Source organism: Seriola aureovittata, chromosome 16 (genome assembly GCF_021018895.1).
Source record: "Seriola aureovittata isolate HTS-2021-v1 ecotype China chromosome 16, ASM2101889v1, whole genome shotgun sequence".
In the NCBI taxonomy this organism is placed as follows: domain Eukaryota; kingdom Metazoa; phylum Chordata; class Actinopteri; order Carangiformes; family Carangidae; genus Seriola; species Seriola aureovittata.
In genome coordinates, this window is record NC_079379.1 from 17,945,604 (window position 1) to 17,970,282 (window position 24,679).

Below are 24,679 nucleotides of genomic sequence, written 5' to 3' on the forward strand. Positions count from 1 at the left end.
TTCTGATGATACAGATTTTACCCGTTCCAGATCCTCTTTATCTTTGTGCCTCATTTTCCCACAATACACTCAACTTTTGTCTTGTTTTTCTCTCTCCTTCCCTTTTTCCTGACCCCGCAGCCGCTCATATTGGAGTTTATGTAACAGCGGCAGAACTTTCCAGCTTGGAACGGCCTCACTTGAAGATGGAGCGAGGAGAATGAGAGGGGGAGAAAGAAAAAAAAAAGTGTCATGTATAATTTTACACTGGCTAGCCCTGAGGGCAAACGGCACCTAACCTTAGACTTCATTATTCCAGGGCCTTTTCCTCCAAATGCACATATGTAAGCATATATTTATATCAGTCTCCCAGGCAGTAACAAATACGTTAATTCCAATTGAAAAGCAGGAATGTGAAAGTCCTGGTTTGCCCTGGACTAAAATCAAACCAGGCTTCCCTCCCAGAGCACAGGGCTGCCTAGAGGCTGCACACCAGCTGCACTGGACGGGATATCTCCGCTCACCACTGCCAAGCATGAACCGACCGTGTGTGTGTGTGTGTCACATTAAAATCTTGGAGTGACAAAACACACACCATACACTGATTGGAGAGAAGCACTTCTGATGACGCATGTCTCCCAAGCAGGCCATCTATCTAACTTTTAAAGCATGATATCTGAGATAATATCACAGCATAAATCTAGACACCAGCTCTGAGGCTTTATGTCTTCAGCAAGTCATTTATTATCCGCCCACTACAAGCACCTCTCACACCAGTCAGTGTGATTGTAAAGGGTCTGGATGTCCTATTATGGAGGCTAGACATTTCAGGTCTGTGAGTATGACTTTCCATATAAAACACCTCAAGCTGTCACACTGGAAAACGAGACTGGAATTTGAAGGGTGGACTGGGATTTATGGCAAATCCCCAACGTGAGAGGCGCATGATGGGGCATCATTAGGTATATTTCCATGCAAATGTTGAGTGAATTTTATGGAATCTTTGAAGTGCTGAAAAAGTAAAATGCTAATTAGGTGTGTTTACAGGAAAGTGAATATCCTATGTTAATCACGGTTAATCAGACATACTTACCTGCAACAAAGCAAAAAACACTTTTAAGAAGTTAATTATATCAGGTACTTTGTTATTGTCCATTACTGATTGCAAATGTTACTGATGTTTCATGCTTTTATTCAAAAATGAAAATGCACTTAGAAATGGCCATTCAGCTATTGGATTGGGATATGGGTATTGAATCTTGAACAAATTACAGCTAACATATGTTTGAATTAATTCAGTCTCAGACCAGGTAGTTTATGTTGTAGGATTATTGTGGTTCAGTACATTCATGTTGCTCCATTGTGCCTCACTTGCAAGCCAGCAGCGTGCAAAGAGGTAAGTACAGATTTATTGCTGCGGTAAATGTTAATGTAAGGCAAATGTATTTTTAAAAAGCAGCAAACAGCCTTATTTTATCCAATATTTTTCAACTGTGTTGTTGAATTATTACACAAATTACTTCTTAGATGGTTTATTTTCATGACTATCTGGTCAGCACTGATTGCTAGTTTCCACCTTTTTGTGACAGCAAGTGGTCAGATACTTTATGAACGACCTCTCAAGAATGTTTATCTGTTGTTGTGTAATGGAACTGAAACATTCAGGTGGTAAAACATGCCAAACCTGTCACTATTTATACACCTAATGAATTTTCTTTACCGGCCATCGTGCCATTTACTTTTCAACAAGGATTTCTCTGCTCCTAGCAACAAGACTTTATGGCTGTCTACAGCCAGGCCAGCAACTCTGTATGGCTCTACAAAGACAGCTATGAGCAAAATGCTAACATCAGGATGCTAACATGCTCACAATGTTAACATGCCAATGTTTTACACATAAGCATGGTCACTAACTTGTTATGATGTTAGCTCGTCATTATGCCGAACATGAAAACATATACTCACTGGTCCGCACAACCTCGTATTTATACTCGTTCTGTAAACTCTTACAAACTTTGTAGGAGGAAAGGCTTTTGTAGAAGAGGTAAATGTGCTAAATAAAACTACAAGTTGGAAGTTTAGTAGTGGTGTCGATTGTTGTGTTGTGCGACTGATCGTTTATATTAGCTTTTAACTTCTGGCAATTATGTTTAGGCTTCAAAAATCATAAAAGTGGTGTACATTTGTGAAGATTATCGTGCTGAACAAAATGTGTAGGTATCATAAACTTTTGTTTATCGCAGAAATTATTTTGTGCAATAATCTAAAAGCCAATGTAAAACTCCCATATGCTCTTTGTTGAGGGAACCAAGTTGAACGGCACATGCGAGAAGTAAAGCTAACTTCACCCACCAGCCATGGGCATGGAGCCGGGAGGCCCCGTACTGTCACTACGCAATATGCGTAGGGTCCCGCAAATTACGCAAGCGCTTCGTGTTAAAGCAGGTGTCAATGTTTACAATTATTGAGAGGAGGAGGTATCCTTCTAGTCAGGAAAAAAGAAAAAAACAACACCAGGAAAAACACCAGGAAAATGGATTTCGGGAACAGCAATCAGGTAAGGTTTAATGTTATCAAATACCAGTAACATTAAGTTGATGTGCATCTCTCTAATCTTGCTAACCGAGCTGGGCAGGGGGTCTGTTGGTCTAGCTGTGTCTTGCTCACCAGCCACTTCAGGGCTGTTCTTTGACTTTGTGGATGACAAAAGTGAGAGTGAAATACAAATATTTGTTACGTTTCATAAACGCAAACAGGCAGCGGTGTTTATAAACTGCAGCTCGGGGAAAGATAGCCGCGTCACATGTTTTTATACGTTCATATGCGCATGCATGAAATGAAACTAGCACTTTACAACACCAACCTGTGTGGGGACAGACCAGTCTAGACAGTATATCATGCACATACGTTTATAACGAAAATGATTATCTAGACACTCAGTCAAGGTTTAGTAACAACTCTGGACAAATGCAAGATGGAAAAGCAATGGACTGACACTGACTATTGATTAATATTATTATTGATTATTTGGACATACTGGGCAATATGGATGCACATCTCTCAGCAAATAATAACCATACATGAGGAGTGGACCAGGCAGCAGCCAAATCTCAGTGTTATGTTTGATTGTTTTCCATATTTTCTGTTTTCTACAATTTCTTATTTATGTTAATATTCTATAGATTCTATAGAAATTATTTTATTCATAAATATAGTTTGTTTATACCTCATTCTGTTTTGCATAGGTCTATTCATTCTTAAACCAACAGATGGAACAAGCTGTTTAAAAGGAAGCAGGATTGTAGTGGGAACACTGGGGTATTAAATGTGACTGTATGGCAATGGCAAATGGTTTACATGGCTCATGGGTCAGGTGTGAGGGCCTCTTAGCGGAGTTTTGCTTATAGGTCAGGGTCGGCTCTGCATGGGGAAGTGCAAATTCAATGAAAATTGGCTGTTCAACCAAGATTTCGTGGCATATAAGTCAACTAAGGGAGTAGGAGGTATTTTGCCAGACTCAGACATGTTTGCATTCTGAATTGATTTTAAATTTCATTACAAGTGGCATTAAAAAAGTCTTAAATCTGATTTGCCTGAAGCTGCAGGAACCTTGTTATGAACCTTGTTAAAGTGCTGGTTTGACTGGCACTTCCAACTCTAGAGCCACATCACTAGTGTTGTTAATAAAATAATAAATTTGCCCTATCATGATTAACTAAACTAAGTAAACCAACGCTGCTGCTGAAGGCATAATACTATCATCTCTGCTCTTTAACCTTTTGTTATTAATGACATGGCAATTGTTCACATTGTCACTCAAGGCATTATTTTCATCAGGTGTAGTGTTTTTCCATCACAATATTGCTGAAGTCTGTGGTGAAAAGTTTGCCCAACTGTAAAGTCTTCAAAGTCTTTCTGTTGTTGCCAGGTTCAAGACCTCTTGTTCACCTGCTGGGCACAGACACAAAGGCCTCGGGGGAGATAAGAGATTTATGTAATGGGCCGTATTTATCGGACAGGCTAATATGCACAGAACGTGCTTCTTTACTGATCCATGATGGAAATCAAAGGTCAGATGAGATTATGAGATGCAGTAGATTTAAAAACGCTTGTGAAAGATACAGTGCTAACACATCCAGCACAGGAGACGCTCCGTGCTTCTGGGTGTATGATGTTACAAAATGTACAGTTTTTGGAAACATGCAGCTATAACAAGATGTAACAACAATATGATTTATGCTAACAAAGTGGGTTTTTGAGCATCCCATTAGCACGAGAGAGGATGTTTTAATACAAGAAAGGAGTTGTACTTGAGTTTACTTGTATCCGAGAGAGAACATGAGGGCACGTATACCTGCACGTATTTATTGTCCATATATTTGCAATGCTTAATGCTAGCGTATTCTCAAATGACAATGTTCATGCCAAACATGTGTAGCTTAATGTTCAACTTTTGCCTTTCCCATTTCCTTGCTCATGTCATTCAGTAATGTGAGCACTATGCCAAAACTTCTTAATTTTTAAACGTAATGCTTGTGCCTGCGTGCGTACTGTACATGCTGTACTGTAGATAATTTATCCCCACACACGTGTACACGAGTGCATCTGCTTCACCTGTGTGCCTCCCCGTGAGATTTCGTTGCTCATTCAAGGCGGAGGTGCTGAAAGCGCTCTCCGCAGGCCTCATAACGTACGAATCTTTTTCCAATTAGCCAGCCAGGTTGGGCTCAGTGGTGCTTAGATCTACTGTAAATCTGGCCCAGACAAAACACCCACTGGGTCCTGTTCCAAAGGGACAGATAGAGAGAGAGGAAGAGGGAGGAAGCTGTCAAAAGCTGTGTAGCGTTTTGTTGGATGGTTTCCGGGCCTCTCATGCTGCAGGTCAGTGTCTGGCCCTCTGTCTGTCAGCATCCACATCAGTCAGCCAGTTAAAGGACTGTCATATGGTTTGGTTTCATGCAGGAAAAAATTAAAAAGCCACACAGGTTTTTATCTCTGTTGCCAAGTTACAACCACACACATGGGCCACAAACAGACCCACGCGCAAATATAAAACTGACTGGACCACAAGCATGCCTCATGTTAGCAGAAGGGTCACTTTTTTTCAGTAAACAGTGATTATCTGATTGTCACCAAGTGAGATTCTCTTTGTGTTTGTAAGTCTTTCCCGCCACTGTCATCTCAGCAAACTGCGGTTTATGTTTCACGGTAACCATGAACCAAATTTGTTGTTGATATGTTGTGAGACCATGCAATTATTTCCTATTTCCCCTCCTTTAATTCTATGAAAGTGTTTCTTTGATTCAGAAATTCAACCATAATCAGTTCAACCAAAATTGTATTGCAAAGAAACAAAGCAAAGTGAAACATAATCATTGAAAACAATCTGTTTTCAGAAAACCACATTTGGTTTCTTTTGCACTCGGTATGCAGCAAACACCATGACATTTGAGACATTTTCAGTGGACATAAAAGCCAGTGGAGCTGAGTGAATGAAACCTGGATGTCCTCTGAGATGTGCTTTGGAAGACAAAAGCATGACTCCAACTGTGAGGGAGCATCCAACATTCAAATTTTTTCTCTTTACTTTTATCTCTCCTTTGTCCTCTGTTTTATCTGCTTCTTGGCAGGTGTGAACCAGTGCAAATAGATGATGCTGTGAGAAAAATGAGGACGTGCGTTTGCCAAGACGAAAGCGATGACACTTTCTTTTCAGAAGTATGTTCATCTGGCATGAGTAACCAGTTCATGACTTTGTCAACACAGCAGTGATTCCAAATCTTTTCTTCAACACCTAATAGTCTTACCACAAACAGAACATTAAACACATGTTACTCTATTGAAAAGTGTCTATAAAGGCTTTTTATTATTTATTCGTCTTAAAATCTGAGAATCAGTCAACGTTTATTTAAAGGTAGCAAATGGTAGTATGAAACATTACTAATGCAAAAATATAGATGATAAAAACACCAACAGCAGCACAGTCTTTACCACTTTTACCAAGGTTTTAGCCATGCTAACAGTGTGGCTCTAGAGATGGAAATGTTGGCCGGTCAGTGTCCCACCACTTGATCCAGACTGAAAAATTATAGGATGAATTGCCATGAAATGTACAGACATTTATGGTCCCTAGAGGATGGATCTTACTGAGTTTAATATCCCCTAGCTTTTCCTGAAGCACCACCATGAGCTTGACATTTGTGGTTTTTATCAGCCATCTCTACAGCTATTTGATGGATTTCCATGACACTTTGTGTTGCTAAAATCCTGAACATAGGTGGTGAACATTTGACCTGCTAATGCTTAGCATTGTCACTGTAAGCATGTTAGCTTTTAGTTCAAAATGCCACTGTGCAGAGCTGAGTCAGACTCTTTGTAAATTATATTAAGGGACTCCTTTTTAAAGTAAAATGTGAACAGCATCGTCTTGCACACTAAATGGAACAACTTTTTGCTTTGTGTTTTAAATGATCCACAGCTTTTACAGCATTCTCTTAGAAGAACTTCAGCTGCTGAACTTATGTCACAATAATTTGATCGCAATGAATTTTGCCACTTACGTGTCACAAAAAGGTTCCTATCCCTGCTTCAGGTACAAAACTGTAAATCATAAACTATCTCACTGATGTTGCTGTAGTTTATAGTTATGTGATGCAATGAGAATTTGATTGAAACACTAAATCTACTCTTAACACCTGGGGCCAGAGGCACCAACCATCCCAGTGGCGACACCTCCACCATGAATGCTCGATCTACCAGGGTGGACCTGGTTATGGAAACTCAAAGAGCGGACTGTTCAGAGACACAACCCCCCCATTCACACCCAGCTCCGGTGCTGCATGGTCTGGTTCAACTTTACAACATGAAGGGGGGTCTTAAAAACATGCCCTGTCACTACTCAACCTCCAAAAAATGTCACTGATTTGCTCATACATGCGCACACACACACACACACACACCTGTGTAGGTGGGGCCACAGTGCTAGCAGGGTTAGGGTTATATTTATGACATCATGACATCATCAGACCAGGTAATGGAGTGCTGTGTCATGCTTTGTTTGGTTTTCCTGCGCTAACCGTATTAGCAATAACACCAGCTTTGGGAAAACATGTCAGTGGAGGATATAACGGAGATTGGTGCACAAGTGTGAGGAGAGGAAAAAAAAACATAAAATAATAAACCTGGGGGGGGTCCAGAAGAAATCTGGGGTTGAATGTGAATGTGTAATTATAACAAGGTGCCGTCAATCACAGTCTCAGCTCCCTCAACCAGTGCCCCCTCTCTACCTTCACGCCTCAGTGACATCTCACCCCACCCAACACATACACACACACACACCCCACAACAGTAACACTGTGCTTCTTGTGACACGAGGCTCCTCTCAACACCGTCATACTCAACATACTGTATGATGGTCACAATACATTTAATATAGAGCCGAATACACACATATAAACCTGCAGGTGCATTTGCTTTAAAGCACTGTGCCAGTGGTTCAGAATGATTTAGACCGTTTTTAACTACAATGTAAACACAAATCGCATATACTGTGTAATCTTCCAAAGCATTTCATATGTTTTTAGACTAGATTTTTAACCTGTGAGGCAGCCATTGGTTTGTGTTCTTTTGTGTATGCTGCAAAAGGGACTTTAAAAGTTAATCTGTCACAGTCAACATTTATTTATTCATTTTTGACAAAGTTTCGTGCCATAATACTGTGGTTGCAAGCAGGGCCTGTTCATGGAAATGTTAAAATTCCCAAACAACAACAAATAACCAAAAACAACCAAAAATGTACATGATGCCTTCCATAATTATTGTTTGACTTCTTTTTAATTTCACGGTAACATTATTTTGATGCTTTTTTGCATATGAAGCCGTTACCAATACATTTTTATGATGTATAACAATTAAAAACCAATGGTTACTTTTAAAGGTAGAAATTTGATGTGGTTTTTAGCTAATGGGCTAAAACATCCAAACCACCAGTTTCTTAAAATTCATGAACAGGAAGACAGAACAAGAATTGCTTTGGATTATACCAAGTTCAGTTTTTCTACAGCTTACAGCAATGAATATGAACCCAGAGGCTACCCAGAGAGTACAGGCTTAATGCAATTTGTAGCTAATTTGCTAAAACACATCCCAAACTACTGGTATGGTTCTCTAAAGTCCATGAACAGGACTCTGAGAGGGTGGAACTGGAGGGAGTGAAGGGCTGTTGGATAGAGTGATGAATGAATGGATGGATGGATGAATGTAACCTAGTATTCTCTTTGAGCCATAATATCATCACGTCACTTCTCAATAAAAACACTGAGACGGTGAACATAAACAGAAATATTTATGAATACGATGAAAACTGCAGAGTGACTGTAGACAGTGGCCAGTGGTGCAAGGTGTGGACACTTGAATCAGCAAGGAAAGACGTAGTGGATGGTTCCATGAAATGTGAGTCATTCATCAGCACCTCTTTATAGAGTTTTGTACCTTTTTATTTTGAAAAAAAGGTACCCTGTACCTAAAAATAGAAGCAAGTGACATGCTTGGAAAACAGCATGTGATATTTCCATTTTTACATTTTGTGCACTTGCGTAAGCCATGTGACGTGGTTAAAACTGAAATGATGGTGTGATGTGTTCAAAGACCCACCCTTGCTACTGTTGGTCTACAAGCCAAGAAGGCCTGTAGCTCTAACCAGCAGCTCCAAGGAAAAGCATAATTATTTCCACCTCCTGAAATGACTGAAATTATATATGTCTTTTTTGTGTGTGTGTTTTTCAGTGATATGGAATAATTAAGATCAAATAATGTGAATAAAATAATAAAATGTATTTATATAATACATTTAAAAATCAGAAATTACAAAGTGCTTTACAAGGATAAAACAACAAAACAAGCAACAAATGCATGCAGGCAATTTACTCAAAATGAAAACAAAAACAAAACAAAACAAAAAAAGTTAAAATATGTGAAATATTTAAAAGAAATTATTCAAAAGCTTTGTGAAAGATGTGTTGTACATGCAGGTTGATAGGGGGCAATTCATTCAGAAATGTAGTTGGGCTAGGTCATGAAGCGCTTTAAAAGTCAAAAGTAGAATCTTAAAATGGATTCTGTAATGTACTGGTAGCCAATGTCAAAACCTTGAGAGGGGAGTGATATGATGACTTTTCTTAGTTTTTGCTAGTAGTCTGGCTGCCGCTTTTTGTACTACTTGAAGTCTATGAATAGTTTTCTGATTTATGCCGGTTAGGAGACGATTACAACAATCTAATCACAAGGAAATGAAGGCATGTGTTGTGGTTTCTGCGTCTCTGATACATCTGCAGTATTTAATGTACTTGAAAGCTATCTAGCATCAATGAACTTTGTATTTGCCAACAGACACATGTAGGAAGGACAGTGGGATGGTAACGGTGCTTCCTGTCGGATGTTTCCTTTTTCAGGGCACCCAGAGACTACGCTGGGTGGAGTGTCGATGTCCGCCACAGCTGACAGATGAGGTCACTGCAGGAAAAGGAAGTGGGATGCGCTTCTGTGACCTGTCAAGTGGGCGTAGGAAATGTGAATGGTCATCTGGGTCCAAGTCAGACAAGGTCAGTCTGTGTATGTCTTTCATGCCTTGCAGTAGCCCCCTGCTAAGTGTTGATAAATTTGGAATCCGTTGAGGAACTTACATAGTGCACAGGGCCAATCTTTCCTCGAGTTGTACTCATTTGTACAGTAGAGATGTCACAGTAATTGAGATGAGTTAAAGAAGAGAGCTGGAGAGAAAAGTTAAAAACACTGCTAACTTTCTTATCTCTGAACGCCTGGCAAATGTGAGCGTGAAAGTCAAGTTGTTGATTTTGGAAAGTTACACAAATTGTTGTAAAAGAAGGATGAAACTGTCTGGCACTAGCCAGGTCACCATGGTTGAAGGGTATTGTAACCCCCCCCCCAAAGAAAAAGTAATAATGAGTCCAGTGGTGCGAGATAATTATCTTCTATTATCCTTGTCTGGATGAGTGAGGGCAAACAAAGCTGTCCTGCAGAAGAGGGATACAGCTGTCATCCCTCTGCCCGTATAATCTGAGGTGAAACTGGAGAGGACGTCCCATGCTGTGGAAGAACTTGGGATAGTTGTGATTTAGGGGTTAAAGAAGAGAGTATAAGAGACAGCATTTGGCATGATTATTTAATAAAGGTGACGCACATATGGTTAGTGGATGCAGGATTCAGAGGACGGATTTAAGAGTTAAATAGACGAGGTTTGGCTTGAATCCGTGTATTTGCAAACCCCTATATACATTAAGTCATTCCTGAGCTCTAACCACTGATTCATTTTCCGTCTTTCTGATATTTTACTCCATCCTCATCTCCTACTCACTGAGCTTCTCTGCATCATTTTCTCTTCATGGTCTTATGGTTTCAAAGTGATAATTCCAATTTACCTTCACAACATAAATCTCTTTCACTGGTCTCCAACATGAACTTACCACCGTGTAGCAAGGCCCAGCCCAAACACATTTTCCTTCATAAACCTCTCGGTTCTATTACCCAGATTATTATGCTTGCATATTTCAATCGGCATGGAGTGCAAGTGAGGGGTGGAGGAGGAAAGGGTGAGAGGGAGGTGGGAGAGGGGAGGAATGAAAAACACAAGGAGGTCAGCGAGAGAGACATTTCTTTCTTTCACACCATGTGTTACTGTAAGATATTCATTTCCTCTGCGATCCCTCTCCCTCCCTCCAGCCCTTTGTTTTTCTTCTCCATCACTGTCAGTGTGCACTGGCTGAGGTAGTCCAGGTCGCATCAAGTCCACTGGATCCCGTCTCTATCTTGGATCCATCCCTTTCAAATCGGTTTCCCAAATTGTAAACCGTGCAGAGTGCAGCTGTGGTAACCCGAGAGCTTTTTGTTGTAGTTCTGAGCCGCCAAAGTCCATTAAAAATGAGCATGTTTGACTTCTGAGCCTGGTTTTGTGATTGAACTAAAGGGACAATCTTATTTATCAAATCGAATCTAGATAGAGATCTGTTGACTTCATGTGAGATTTCTAGTCAGACTTGGATTGACTGGAAAGCAGCAGCAACAAGACCTGGTAACAGGGCTTCGATTTGCAAGCCAGGGAAATGTTATTGATTTATGTCATACAGTAATTAATAGATTATTTAACAATCAAGGCAAATGGAAAAAGGGATTCCCCTCCCTCATTTCTGTGTCATTCATCTTCTTTTTGTCTTTGTCCATTTTAACCCCTTGCCTGTACTGCGCACGCAGTAAGCTTGAAGTTATTATTTAATAGTGCAGTATGGCTCTGAGTTCAGACGCTCTCATCATAAGATCATAAAAACACGACTGTGGTTGTACTTCAATATGCAAAGCGTTCTGGCTCTCAGAGACCGAATATAAGTCATTCCATGTGGAGGGGGGGGGGTTGCTGAGGATGAAAGTGTCACATGCAGCTCTTTGGTTCTCATGCACAGTAGCCAAGGATCCTCATTAAATGGTGCATTTTCATTTTAGTGTCAGAGTGCTGTCTCCGTGCTGTCGCTAGTCGTCATCAAGCCCCATCAAAATAAAAGAAAAGGATGTTTTTGACATGCAGCATGATCCAAATATGATCCATCTTTGTACCAGATGTACTGTGATAAGCAAATCAGAGGTTGTATAGACACGGGTGTTCACAAACACTCGCTCATTGGTTTGGTATGCTGACAGGAAGCTGAGCTGTTACTCAGCGTAACTGTAACGTACCATACACCTCTGTCCTGCTTGTGAATTATCTTTGCTTATAGACTTTTTGTGGTGTTGGTGAGGCTCATGTCGGCACCGAACGAATCCACCAGAGCCCTGCAGTTGTCCAAAAAAATCTCCATTATTCAGGCTCCACCAGTTGCTCTGTTATACTTCTCATTTTCTCAATCCCATTTTAGAAACATTCAAAAACTGTAGTTTGAGGCTCAGTTTTCAGCCCTTGATGTGTTGTTTTTTTACAGTTAGTTCAAAATGGGCAATGATTTCACAATCCCACAACTGGCCATTCACTAAACCTTTCCCCTAAATAGTATTTGTCCAAAGTTAGCTTAGCAACCATAAGTAGGCATGTCAGTTTCACTCTTGCATATGTTATAACTCAAGTATTGTACTTCGCTACATTTAAAGTTGAAATCATTACAGACTTAAAACAAAGGTCACATGAAGTTATGATTATGAGTTGTTCAGCAGCTGCAGCAGAGAAGAAGCTGCTGGTGAGTCTGCAGCATCCTTGTCCTGATCCACTCTCAGCCCATGGTCTACATACATACATGTTCTAAATGTTTACATTCGCCTGGGCCAGGTCTAACTATGCACATATATATATATATATAGATACAGTATATATTTTAGATAATATTAATTATATAAAACTGCATTAATTAATATTAATATATTTTCAGATTATGTAGGACTTTGTGGTGCGCAAGACATAGAGTGACTGTCAGACAGGTGTGTGCAACAAACAACTGATTGTTGTAACTCACTGTACTGTACAGAGGGCATCAGCAACTATATACTTTTACTTTTTTAAAATGTAATGTTAACTTGGATTTTAACCGACTTACTTTAAAGCCCTGCAACTTGCACATCTACTGTGTTTGAACAATATCATGTATGTAGTCATTAAGTTCTTAATTAATATGCTAATGTTTGCACAAATGTTCGCACAAATGTCAGGTGGAGATGGAGTTTCCAGCCCTCTTATTGAGCAAGTGTTAGATTTATTAGCTAGCTAGCTGCAGCTGAGGGAAATGAGAGTTTCTGGCTAGAAATGAGAATTGGTAAATCTATTACTGTCATCATTGTAAACTGAGTATATGTTGCAGTTTAAAGGAGCACAATAGTGAGCAGCTCGTCATTAATCACAACAGAGACTCTGCGAATACAGTCGTGTTTTCTGAGGACATCACCAAAGCATTGCTGAGATAATATTTAACCAGGTGCTGAATGTGGATCGGGGGACGTTTATAGAGCTGAGTGCTTTATGGAATCCATACCCCTCCTCAGCGGGCCCTCTTTGGGATCAGAGCAGTAATACAGAGGCCTGCCTGCACAGTGTCCCCCAGAGAGGGACAGAAAGGGAGAAGAGGGAAGATGGAGTGAAGAGGAAAAGAGCAGGACACAATGATGGAGAGAGCGGAAAGCAAGAGAATACCAGATACAGACGGAGACAAATATCCCCGTGTCTGACAGTGACATTTAAATCCAATACCCTGCAATGGTGCAAATCAGGCCCTGTGCCCTTGCTGTTCTCAAATAATTTGTAAGACAGATAATCACATTTCGGATCGAAAGAGCTCTACGCCGCAGTGAAATAGAACTAAAGAGCTCTGCTGAATTCCTGCCTTTGGTATTTGGATTCCTGTGTATGGAGACATATACTTTATATACGAGCCCTGGACGGGGCCCGCGCACTGCTTTATTTTCTTAACCAGACACCCACTGGCATGTAACGTAACTGTGGTCAAAAACAGGGAGAGGCTTTAGCAATGTCCAGACCCCACCCCGCCAACCGACGTCCGTGCACGGTGCCTCACCCCACGTGTCCGCCTCGCTCGGTATCCGTATCCGTGAAAGTGCGAAGGGCTGAGAAATTCAGGAAGGAGAATAGTAGGATTTGGACCCTACCAGAGGGCCACCTCGGCGGCTAGGGTTTCCTCCGCTCATTCTTCTCTCCCCTCTTCCCTCCTTTTTTCCACATGAACAGGAAAACCCTGGCTCTCCCTCCTCTCTGAGTAGTGGTGTGTAACTCTATGTGTCTATGAGAGAGAGGTGGGCCAGGCTGGATCTGCTTGGCCTTGGGAAAACCACATAGAGTGTGCCCAGCCTCCAACACACTTCCCACTGAGAAACGCACATCAGGGACGTCCACATCCCCCTCATGAAATCTGCACCCCTCTTTCATCTCCCCTATGTCTTTCTTTGTTTCTTTGTGTCTTTCTCCCCTTCTTTCTTTCTTGTTTTTCTTAGGTTTCACCAAGTTTAGCATTCTTTCTTTCCTTCCTTCTTTTTCAAACATGCAAACATGTCAGTGGTAATTCATGTTGATAGCGGCCTTTTGTCCAAATATTTCCACTGTAACTTTAACCAAGAAATCAATGGTAAATCCTTTTAATCGAGCTGTTTGCTGAGGTGGCCACAAAGTCCTGCTTTCCTTGGCTAGTTGGCAACGACCTGTTTAAACATACGCCGCTCCTCTGTTTAGAGTTGAGTTTTGGATTTAACCCCTCAGCCCAACAGTCATCACACCTGATGGGAACAGATAGGCTGAATCTGCTTAAGCTGTCAGTCAGAGTTGGTCTTGGCTGCAAGTGCAGCATGTGTGTATTATGCAGTGGCTCTACAGTGTGTCTCCGTGTTTGTATTGTGCATATGGATTTGTGGGTATGGTATGTATGAAGGCAGTGTGTAGGTCATCTGGACGTACAGTGATTAGAGTGTCAAGTATGTGCTGTGTGTGTGAATTGAATGTGCAGTTTGCATATGTGTAGGTGTGTAGGCTTCTTGTGACGATACAATATGCTCTGTTATTACAGTGTGTATTGTCTGGACAGTGAAGACTTAGGATCTTAGTATGAAGTGTATTTTCCCACAACACCAATCCAATAGCTTTGGTTTGTCAATATAGGTTGTTTGTCTCATATCAGCTTTTTATAAGCTGTCACCAGGTTAGGTTATGTTTGGGCAACTACAAATACTATTAATGTTGAATTGTCTGATGAAAATCACTATGCACTGCTCCTTCACCGGAAACCCATGTTGAACAAAATATTAATCATAGCAGAGAATTTTTAGTAGTTAACGCTTACGTGATACAAACTACAAACTGCCTCCAGAGACTTTGACAGTAAAAAACTGACATCCCAAGTGTGTAGTGTGTGCTGTTATACGATGAACTAGTCTGTGTTTTATGTGTTTTATTTTATTGCTGGTACTTAAAACTGAAAGCAGTATGCAGTAAAGGGAAGGCACAAAAAAAAAACGAACAACAGAATTAATGTTTCATTTAGCTGTGTCATTTGTTCTTTGACAGTACTGCTGATGCTCCGAAAATGTGAATAAGGAGTAATAATGGCATCAGAGGGACACACACACCCCCCTCCTTTTGCTCTCCTCACACATATGATCCCAATTACAGAATTATATACCCTGAACAGGCGTACTTTCCCTAGTGACTGATGACTGCTGGGTTTTAGGGAGTCAAAACTGTACTATTTAATGGCACACATGCATGCACACATGCACACACACACACACACACACACACACACACTGCTACAGCGACACACACTAATACAGTAATACCAGTAATTAGGTGTCCACAGAAGGACTTATACATGTTATACATACATAAACTTAAATGCTATTTGACATAAATCATAACCTACCCACCTATTCATTCAACCACACACAACCACAATCTCTCTTTCACACACAGGCGCACACATACACACACATACAGCGCAGTCTGTTCTCATCTGCAGCCTGTCCCAGCCCACAGATGTTCCCTCTCAGGGTGATCTCCAGGATTTGGGGAGTGTTTTTGAAGCGTTGGGCCAATGACGCGCTGCAAAGCCCTGGAGATTTCAGTGGCGGGCCCTAAAAGAGTATTTGCCCTACCTGCTGAACTCCCCAGAGATGCTGAGCTGGTGCTGACCATGGTATCTGGAGGGACATAAATGAGTGTGTATTTGTGTGTATGAGTCGAAAGGCACATGAATTTTCAACTTTACTCTTTGGAAATAAGTGTTGCACAGGGGTCCTGTGAGCTTTCATTCTTGAAGTCTGTAGACCTTTTTGGCTGGACTGCATCATCGAGGCTGACTGACTGAGTGATCAAGTTACATTATCAGTCAGCTGAATGTCGCTGACTGACTGAATGATAAGGTTACACCATGGGCAGGCCGAGTGTTGGAGTTTGCCCATTGGTTGCTGCTCTTTCAAAATGATTTAGTGTGAACAAGCAGTTTTGACAACTCAGTGCCTTTATCGCTAACTGACTTTTCAAACGCCTTTGGTGACTTTTTTCTTCAAAAAAGCACCTAGTGATGAATCTAGTGACTTTTTGGACAGACCTTAGCAACTTTACATGGAAGAGTGTCACCAGTATTGCCCCCATAGAATGTATATAAAGATGGATGTAGCCTCTGTGATGTCGGCCATAGGTTTCTGAAGAGCAGTTTTGAAGCCCAGAGTGGACTGCTCTGCCATCGCCATCTTGGCAGTGCCTGACTTATTTTTTCATGGAACCTAAGGTTTCTGCTTGATTGCCTCGAGAGCGTGAGGTCGGACATTCCCTCTGCAGGCACACTGCTCCATGCTAACCATACAGCTGACATGAATGAGCTTCTAACTTTCTCTCTTACTGATAATTTTATAAATAGATATCGCCGAAATCACAGCACAGCCGTTGTTTTTAACTCATACGTTTTTTGATTTAGTCAGACAATGTAGCGATAGTAAAATCAGGATTTTTGCAGCAGATCGGCAGTTTGGAAATGTGACTGCTGGTTAACGTGTAGTCTTAATGGGCTGCGTTTCAGTCATTATTGTTAATGTTTATTATTAATTAATGGTGTCTGACAAAAGAAAGAAAACAACTTTGTTGGGAATTGAGCTGTATTAAAGTACTGTATATTTGAGCACAGAGAGTAGAAGAGAAGCAAACAGAAAAAGGGCTGAAACTGGCTGACACTAGGCAGAATGCAAATAGGACATGGTCCAGCCATATACTAGGTTTTTACCTGGTCTTGTTTATGTACAGATTACATGCTGGCAACCTTCCTCTCATACACATGTTTTCTATTCTGTAATTAGAGAGACTCTACATTGACCCTATTTACATCTTTTTCTCCCTAATAGCTGATATATTTTGTAGATTCGGCCTCTCAATGTGAGGGCCAACGGGGAATGTTCCCAATAAAAACCTGAAAAACCATTTGTATAAAAATCTGTGCCTCAAATGTTTGTTTTGGTCTGCTGCACACTTTGAACTTTTTTTCATATTCAAATGTTTTTATGATAGTTTCCTGACCAGTGAGCATGACATAGGGCATGCTTGTCCTTTATTATACACTGGGATAGTAACAGGCAGTTTCACTGTGATTTGTCATGCTTGCCTTGAGGGTGGTGGATGAAAACATTTAACCAGTCAAAATTTGCACCATATTACCATTTAGTTTTTTCTGACATCATGTCTACACAACCAAATAGTTTTGCTTTGATAAATGCCACAAATAAGAAAAATAGAATGATAAGAAAAAACATAAAACAAGTCCAGATTCAGCACACTGTCATAAACATTTCACTAAATTGGATTCTTAAGGAAAATCTGTGAATGATTTTACAATTTAGTGCAACACAGATTTTTATCAATTTTTGGTTTCTATAAAGTATTTTATAGTGATTGCGCAACAGGCGGTATGTAACAAGCCTGCTTTGTCAACAAGACTGAGAGTCTCCAGCCACACCAGCAGCTGTGTGACACTGCACTGAGTCACAGCGCTGCTTTGAACTGAATGTTAAATCATGCTTATTTGGTACCACTGAACATGCTCAAACGTAGCAGGTATAATTTAGTTTTAGTGTGTTTGCATGCTAACATTAGCTAATCAGATGTAAACACAAAGTAGAGCAGAGGCTGATGGGGAATATCATTAGTTTTCAAAAAATTGGTTTTGATATGATGATTGCACTACAGAGGAAAAGTTTGAAAAATTCATATTATTCAGCCTGAGTGGAGCAAGAATGTCTGTACCAAAGTTCATGGCAATCCATCCAGTAGTTGTTGAAATATCACCACAAATGTAAACCTAAACCAATCTCGGGGGCCTTAAGGTGTCGTATACTGGGAATCATGAATGTACCATGATGTACCAATCCATTTGTAGATGTTGAGATAACATTGACCTGCTGGTGGCACCAGAAGAAAATTCAGGAGATCACTAAAGTCAGTCGGTGTCATTCTCCTAGGATCATGAATGTGTTTAAAAAATTTCAGACAATCCATCTAATTATTTTGTGGTATCTAAGTTTGGACCAAAGTGTTGGACCAGTCAACAAAATGACATTGCCATCCCTAGAGCTACATCACTAGCATGGCTAAAAATAAAAAACAAGAATTACCCTGTCCCTTAGTCAAATGTATTTCGCCTGTACCCATCCCCTTGATTTTCCATCGATCCCCTGTTGAATGCAACATGGACTCCTATGATGGATGGTGACATAAAAATGAGACATGTTTGGTGTTATTGTGATTCTGCAGTACGGTAAAATCATTTCTGCTCTGACTTTATGGTTTGATTTTATGCAGATGCAGAGCAGAATATGCTTGTCTGCAGTCCCACTTTGGGTTTGCACAGCCTGTGGTCAATTTGGCCTCCTTCCCTTTTGAATTGAATGCTGAAAACAGAGGACATTAATAATTTGATCATTCCCACCATTACCATGGGAAGGCAACAAGACGTGGTCGGTGTCCAACTGTGGCTGTGGGTTCACAGAGCCAAACTGGCGGTGCAGGGCCCATTCCAGACCTTGATTATACACTGCTCGCTCCCTAAAAGGAGCAAAATATCAAGGCAGATAATAGTACTTAAACACCAGAAATACAGTGGGATCTAAAAGTCTGACACTGTTTTCCCACTCACTTGAATCGGACCCCACTATATGTAAGAGTTTTCTCACAGCTGAAAGAACTAGAATATCTTTAAGTTCTCATTTGGACTCAAAGCAAGGCTGTCACACAACTGAGACGACCAGGGGCATTTTGTTGCCCTGAGTCTCAAGGTTTCGCAACTTTTGTTATGTAACTCTCTCTGATTCAGCAGTGCTCACAGCCGATGAAGAATGTACACAACTAAAAGAGAGCTGGATATGTACCGAGCTTTCAATATGTTTCCATTTTGATCCTCAGAACCCACACTGGAAACACACGGCTCCAGCCAAGACCATTTTTGAAACAAGCGCATATGAGTGAATGTTACAACTTACAAACACGTTTTCCTCTTTGTAACATACAGAATGGAAAAGGAAAGAGCAGAGCACTGTAGGACTTACTACTAATGACTGACTTTAAATAGATCAACTCATAGGAGGGTCAGGATTTGCTTTCATGAAAACAACACTGCTGGCCGTCAGACTACTGGACCATTTTCTCAGTAGTTTTTTTTTTTTTTTTGGTTATGATCTGCGCAAAACTCTGTCAGGGGTTCATCTATGTTGACATAACAACATGAATGAGGCCATTTTGCTTTTAGTGGACTGTTTCTAACACCTCATATTGACACTGAAGTTGTATTTACTAATTTTATACAAGATAATCAGCCCGGGAGATAATTGTTTTTCAAAGATTTCTCTCAAAATTTCCACATTGCACTTCATGATCAGGACATTGACATATAAGTCAATGAATTAGTAAACAACACTTCACAACACAAATATCAAGTACATCCTACCTAAATGTGTCTCTAGCTGGTGTTCAAACACAGCCATGTTATATTTGAAGTTTCTGAAATGTCTACATCAATAATGATCGTTCAAGGACCAATCACTTCAGGATTTTATATGTATAAAATCCTATATGAGTTCTATTCTCCGATTGTACCAAATGCCTTTGTTTCTGTGGTTCTGAAATTTTCCACTGAGTCGACATAGAGTGTAACTATCTCTCCAGGCCATGGTGTGTGTGCGCCTGTGCGCTTTTAAGGGATGAGGATGGGATTCATTGAGGTTTGAAATGGGAAACAGACTAGCAGAGACTCTTCCAGGGGTGATTATATCTGTGGGATAGTGGGGTCCATCCAAATGTGTGTGGCGTCTTTGTCTCTGCTTGGCTCTGTAATGCCCCTCAGGGGTGCAGAGAAGCTCGGGGCTGAAGGGTCCTGCTTTATACCTGCGTCTCTTCAGACTCAGCCATCAGCATCTTCCATGAAACGGGCCTTTTTCTATGGAAGGACTGGTGTTCTGGCATGTCCATGATCAGACCCATTATTTACAAGAACAGATTATATGTGTTTTACTATGCCAAGGAAAACAGATAAAATACCAAGAAGCACTCCAACAGAAATCATGAAATCCTAACTTTAGGGCAGAGGTTGTCTTTGCAAAAACTGAGAAGATGATAAGCGTTTTGTAAGGGAATATGAAATTGAACATTGTGTATCTGTTGTCATAATTGTGTTACTAAGGGCGTGATTTTCTCAGCATGTCCTTTTCCTCTGTCACACACTAGTCATAACTTCCTCTTTGTTTGTCCACATGATGCTCGTGGTCTTCTTCTGGATGCCGGTGCCTCCTTTTTGCTTTGAGTTGGAGCTTGGAGTCGGAATTTTTTGTTTTGTTTTCTTGAAGATCAGAAACAGGCCCCGTAATAGTCCGCGTACACTCTGGCCTCTATTAGGAACAAATTCAGAGACTACTTTGCTTTGATTGCTTCAAGATGAGAATATGTGCCTAGTCTCTGTTACCTGTTTATCAGTGGTGCATTAAGACCGCAGAAACAAAAACATGGAGCGTTTGTGCAGGAAGAGGTGTGCCCAAGCCGTTACTCTTTTTGAAGTTACAAAAACCATGAAAGCAACCTTTCCGTTGCCTAATTGGCATGAATTGATTACACATGATTAGAAACAATGAATAATTTGATGTTGTTTTTCTGTATACTGTTTGCAAATGACAGCTGCATTTTCCAAACAGTTTATTTAAAGTCAGATGTATGCTGACCTTTTGCAATACAATGGGGAAATGAAAGGCCTATGGGGGAGTAAACAGTTTTTGTTTGAGTGTGTAAATGTTGTTGGTGAGAGATGTTCCCCCACAGGAAACAAATAAATGAACCTGTGTGCTGTTTGCGCTCTGTTGTACCATGCTGCCAGTGGTGCAGAACGCTTATGCCCCCTCAAATACCTCCAGCCACACATTGCCAATTTACTTGGATCAACACACAAGCTTCTCCTTTTGGGATGTTCATGGCATCGAGTCATAATCTGAACTGCATGTCGGAGTCTTGGTTCCACTCGCTACCATCTTCATTCCTCCTCTCTTTCATTCCAACTTCCTCTCACTCTCTCTCTTCCTGACCCTGCAGCTGTTTGGGGGAATATTTCCTTTCTTTCTTTCATTCTCTATTTGATCAGTGTCTTAACATATAGTACCTGGTTGAAGAGGGTATGTGATGCTTATCTCTTACTCTCTGAACCTTTTCCTTGTCTAAAACCTCCCTGTTCATCTCCACTGGCAAGTGGATGTGTGTATGTGAATATGTGCACGTGTGTATGTTGTGTACTCCATCCATCCACTCTATTCAGCACATCTGGGCCGCAGCTGAACGCTCCTTCGGGCAACGTCTGCACTGTTTGGTTTTCAACATCTTGTATGTGTGTGTGTGTGTGTGTGTGTGTGTGTGTGTGTGTCAGTGTGAGAGAGAGAGGATGTGTGTGAATGTATGTATGTATATGTGAGTATGTGTGAGTGTGTGTGTGTGTGTGAGAGGATGTGTGTGATTGTTTGCTCTATAAGATAAGATGACCCCAAATGGGGAAAAAGGATGGATGGATGTCTTTTATGTCTCAGCGTGTGCACTTGTGCTTTAATCATAATCACAGTGTGTGTGTGTGTGTGTCTGTGTGTGTGTGTGTGTGCGCATGTACATCTTGCATGCATGTATGTAGAATACAGGTGGATGTCACTCCTTTATGAACTCAGTCACCCCTACTTCTATACAGCTTCCATACCGTTCCAGGGCCCTGCAGAGCTAATATTTTATTAGGTAACCGAACACAGCCAATACGGGGGAACTGCACATTGCAGACATTGCATTCTATTTTATTTTTAGCTTGAGAATCAGACCAAGGTCCACAGACAGCGCTGATGGCTTTTAGAGAACGAGTCATACACACCGCAGCCTTAAGACTCTCATGCAAGGTTTGAGTCTTTGGCAGGCGTCGGGGCCTGTGTGAGCCGAGCCAGGTGATTGTCTTTTTGCCTGTGTATTTTCTCTCTATTCAGGTATAAATATTTATTATACGGAGAAACAGAACAGAAGAGGCTGTTTGTGTTCACTTCCTCGGCCCCCAGATGAATTTCTTTGTTCATGTGTTATGGATTTTGGTTGATAATTTAGATTTGCTAACATAGCTTAAAAATGATAGTAGCTGTACAGAGCATGGGGGCTTTTGCTTTGTGCTTGTCACAAATGAAATTGTGAAAAATGTGAGAACTTTAGGGCTGATTTGGGATTTAGTTTCTAAAATTTGGCTGGCTCATACAAACACACAAATGCCTCATTCGTTGTTGTGGATATTCAGATGTCCTGACTGAACTAGTGAAACGTTTTGCACATTGACCACCAATGCGTGATTTTCTGTGATTTGTCTCAATTTTCACACTTGTGTTGCCTTGTAAATGTAAATGTCTGTTTCCTGGCGTCATTTCACTGCTTACAATACAAGGTGGGCGAACAAAACAAAGCTGCAGCAAGTACATTTGTATGTGGCAATGTTTTAATCAGGTTTGCCGTCATCCAAAGTATACCAACAGTTTTTCAGTGTAATCTAATGTGATTGTTTTTTTGTCTAACCTAAATCACCTGGTATTAAAGTCAAGGTGGAATTACAGTATATATCTTCTTGACTTACATTGTCATTACTTTTCAGTTTATTCTTTTTTTTTTTTTTTACTTTTTTTTCACACTAAAAAATCACACCAGGTTTAAAAAGTAATCCAGGGTCAGGTCAATACAGCACGTACACAATACTGGGTTAACTTTACCTAGAACCAGTGGGTTGTTGTGACCCAGTGTTGATGATATTTATACAGAATATTACCATTGGGTCACGGTTTTTCTACCCATGGGCACTGGGTAAAGTTAACCCATTATTTTGCCAGCGCTATATTGACCAAATCCTAATTTTTAGGGCGTTTCTACGGTGATGGCGCCCCCTACATTAGTGTTCTTCAGGGTGCATAAATTTGTGGTTTCAGCTCCCATTGTCAGTAGTGGTAATGTGATTGGTGCAACATCTGTGTGCACTAAGACAGACAGCTAACCAGAGGTGGGCAATATTGATAGGTGTTGTTTAGCCCCATCCCTGATATGAGCATGCACTATGTCATTCCACAACTCCGTATGTTACTCTGTGTCATGTTTCAAATCACGGTGTAACATAGAGCCAAATTCACAGGACTACTTGTTGCTCTGAGTTTTGATAGTCTGGTCATTTGCCGTCACAACTGGCCCCCACGAAAGAGGGATTAACGGCTAACATTAGCTCAACCCTGTCCTCCCCCTGTATAACGTGGGACTGACACAGCATTCATTGCAGCCAATGGCTCACAAGGTGTTATAGCAACATGAATGAAAGGAACATCTGATGGAAACAGAGTTAATGTTAGCAAGCTTGGCTAACTAGTTAGCAGAGTTTGCTAACAGTACATAACCAACGCTGCATCTGCTGTTTGAAAAAGAGAAAGTAACATCTTGTATCAATACTTAGAATCTATAGCTTACAAAATTGCATGCTCCGGTCAGTCACGCCTACAGAAGTTAACAGCATGTCTCTTAGCAACCCAAGCTTCGACACTGTTTCCACAAATATGTCCAAAAACAGTTTTATCCTGTTTTGAAGAATTGAAAAATTAGCACGACAGCTGAACTATCATTATATTTCTTTAGAAAATAGTTAAAGAGTTCAAATTTCAGTTTGACTTCAACAAATAAACTTCCACAAGTAAGTGTTAACTCATTAACAGTAGAGCAAAGACTGTGCCACAGAGTGACATGCCAATCCTGGTTAGAATGAAAGCTCAGTTAAGGCTTTTGTACATGCAGGGCATTTATGACCATGTACACACTGGGCACATGTTTTCGATCTGCAGTGCTGTGTGACTTGTCTTGTTTCTAACATGTCATGCATACTGTTATTCCTCAATCTAGCATTTCTTGCTCCTGTGGCAAAACAAACTGTGGAGCGACGGATTTGAATGAAACGTAGATAGAGGAACAAGAGACAGAGCTGAAGGGAGCAGGGGGAAAAAAAGCACAGTGAATTTCCTGAAATGATCCCTTACACTTTCTGCACAGGATTCCAGTGATTAATGGGCAGGGAGCACAGTGATTTGGTGTAATCGAGGTGGCAGGGATTGGTGCTATATACATCCAAATTGAGATTAATGGAGAGGACTGTATGTACTTTGCTGAAAAGGTACCCTGCACTACCTCACAGGGTGGGTGAGACGCTTGCCAAGATTATGTATGAAATTAAGTAATTTGAGTGTCTGTAAAAGCAGATATACTGTGGGGCCCACCACAAAATTCATCAGAGAATGCTTCTCACAACTGAATTATTTGCATTGAACCCTCTTATTTTCACATTTGTTAAAATATATTTTGTTTAAACTGTGTGTAATATTTCTAAATGGCGTTTCACATTTACTTGAGTAATTTGAGTTACTCTGACTCCCACTATGGTTCATTTTTAAAATTTATTCTCCGCTCTAACCTCAACATGTGCAGAATTTCTTAATGGTCCATTTCACAGATGGATTTCTGTTCATTTCTCTCTTATCAAATGTGTATTTGTGTAATCTTTTAAAAACTGTGGGAATAAGAAGAAGGCTGATTGAAATTATTGACCTCTAAGGCAGACATACACACACACACTGAAGTTTGTCCTTATCACTG

The 24,679-nt window shown here is 40.6% G+C and overlaps 1 long non-coding RNA gene across 1 annotated transcript in view; it reads left to right on the top strand.

Annotated features, from left to right (window-relative positions):
• Positions 1–2,416: 2,416 nt before the first annotated feature.
• The window catches only part of LOC130184073 (uncharacterized), a 30,912-nt gene continuing 8,649 nt past the window's right edge, over positions 2,417–24,679 (top strand). Inside the window, exons 1-2 of the long non-coding RNA XR_008829924.1 lie at positions 2,417–2,536; positions 9,429–9,578. This is a non-coding gene — a long non-coding RNA (uncharacterized LOC130184073). The remainder of the gene's footprint in view (positions 2,537–9,428; positions 9,579–24,679) is intronic.